At 44.9% G+C, this 2,310-nt stretch overlaps 1 pseudogene; it reads left to right on the forward strand.

The window, feature by feature from the left end:
• Positions 1 to 560: 560 nt before the first annotated feature.
• Positions 561 to 766, forward strand: LOC142286503 (U2 spliceosomal RNA; annotated as a pseudogene).
• Positions 767 to 2,310: the final 1,544 nt, after the last annotated feature.

Below are 2,310 nucleotides of genomic sequence, written 5' to 3' on the forward strand. Positions count from 1 at the left end.
GCAGCTGGGAAGGGAAGGGAAAAGATTAGGGTTTGGGGATGATGAAAGGGCTTTCTACGGGCAAGGATGGCAAAGGGTGGCAGTGACGGAAAGTCAGGCAGATGGTCCTGTCCTGTCCTGTCCGTCCGTCTTTTTGTATCATGAATTGGAAAGACTGCAAGGGGGAGGGGAGGTGCTTGTGCCCAAAAGGAGGAGTTATTCAGATTCATTGCAGTGGGCGGCGGCTGCAAAAAGTACCATTCTCCTTGTTTTTGCTCTGCAAAACAGCCTTTTCAAGGGTTTGGCTTGGGTGACAAAATGTCTTCTGTAGGCGTGGGTTTGTCTCCCTCTCCCTAAGATGTGTCCGGTATAGGCCAGGGTGCCACTCAAGGCCGTAACCAATTCGGGTTATAGCTTCTCGGCCTTTTGGCTAAGATCAAGTGTAGTTTCGGAGGACGCTACCTTGGTCGGTACTGGAAGGTGCCTGGGATTGCACGTCTGCCGGCCTTGAGGGAGTGTGTGCGCCTTCTGGTGACACATAGCCCTCTTGTGCCTGGACGGTTCCCAGGCAACGGGAGGCGATCACCTTTGTTATTTTGAAGTCCTACTGATAAACAGAAAAAAAAAAAATTAAATCTGTTCTTATCAGTTTAATATCTGATACGTCCCCTCTCTAGGGACCATATATTAAATGGATTTTTAGAACAAGGAGATGGAAAAAATCTTGCTCTGTCCACTCCACGCATTGACCTGGTATTGCAGTACCTCCAGGACCGGTGCACCCCTTCTTAACCGAGTTTCCAAAAGCAGAACTCAATTCACCTGATTCAAATGAGCCTCATTAGTGAATTGAAAGAAAGCAAAAACTTTATATGCACCTCAATTTGGCCAATTCACTTTTCACACTTTCACCCTTTTTTTTTATCTTTCACACCTTTTACTTGCTTTATTGATGCAAAAGCTGTGCCAAATAGCAAACTCATCTCCACTCAACTTGACCAACTCTGCTATGTCCCGTGCAGTATCTTATTCTCAGTCTTATCTAGATCATTTGCAATTGAATAGAATAGATCCCTTTTGGACACATTGGATTCAGCTGCTGCAGTGACTGCAGGTGTTAGAAGATGCAGACTTGGCATCAGGTGCTGTCTATCAGATTCCACTCCAATTAAAGCTTCCATTGTTTTTCGGTGTTTTCTTTGAGCAATGATGATGTCTTTAGTGATCTGTTGGCTCCCTCTCCTGGAGGAAGAGTTTGCTTGCTCTTGGACTTTCAAAAAGAGAGGTCATGATAGACATTTAGCTTCTGAGCCCAATTGGGGACAGTCATGGGTGATGAATGTTTTGCAACCTGCTGCGAAGCCTGATACCGCAATATAAGGAACGTCAAATACTAAGAATGGGCGGCCTATGAAAGAATTAGTACTTTCATTAAGCATACTTAAACGGCTAATTGGGAATAGACAAACTGTAAAAAGCCCTCTGAGAAAGCCCCTCTCTATCCTTTGTCAGTAAGCTTTTCTGTAGTCTGCCTCTTGATGTATTTTCCGTTTGAACAGTGCACAACATGAAGTGACGGAACACTGGCTTGTCACAATGTCCCCCGCTGACATCACAATAGCGCTGCTGCCTAGAAAGCCAGCTGCGCAGCAGAAGTTGCTCTTTGGGTGGGATGGTGGGCTAATGTATCTATTCCTGCTTGGTGAGAGTTTGACATGATCTAGAGCAACGAGTTCCAGCGGCTAGCGGTTGATTATTGGCTGTAATGGGGCTTTCTGGCTGGTGCTAGCCTTTCTTCTTAGCACACAGGAACCACAATCCCTACACCATGCTTCGATGGATTCTCTCATCCCAGCCCTATAAAACTACATATTTCACACAGTTATAGGCAGCCCATGGGCATTCACCTGGATTAAAACCCATAACAGCTCATAGACCAAACAATCAATCTACCACTGGACCAAAGACAGGAAGCTAAATCCACTGCCTGCGGTAACTAACTTAATCCTATAGGCTACTCACACAACAAACCCAAGAGAAAGGAAAAAAACATGGCTTCGATTATCCATCCAATGAAAACGCATAACCATTGTGAGCCATTGGACAATGCAATTGCACACATGGTGACATGGTGCACGGCCCAATGAATCAAGTGTGTACTTCATATTCACGGTTTAAGCCCTTGGGTTTTAATGTGTCCAGAGTACATATCCAGAAAGATTCCCTTTTTTTGTGCTAAGCACAAGTCAACAATACATTGTAAGCAGATTCTATTACCAGTCCCACACCATTTTGTGACGCATAATCACACAGTGGCCCAATTAAGATTCC

Source organism: Anomaloglossus baeobatrachus, unplaced genomic scaffold, assembly GCF_048569485.1.
Source record: "Anomaloglossus baeobatrachus isolate aAnoBae1 unplaced genomic scaffold, aAnoBae1.hap1 Scaffold_66, whole genome shotgun sequence".
In the NCBI taxonomy this organism is placed as follows: Eukaryota; Metazoa; Chordata; class Amphibia; order Anura; family Aromobatidae; genus Anomaloglossus; species Anomaloglossus baeobatrachus.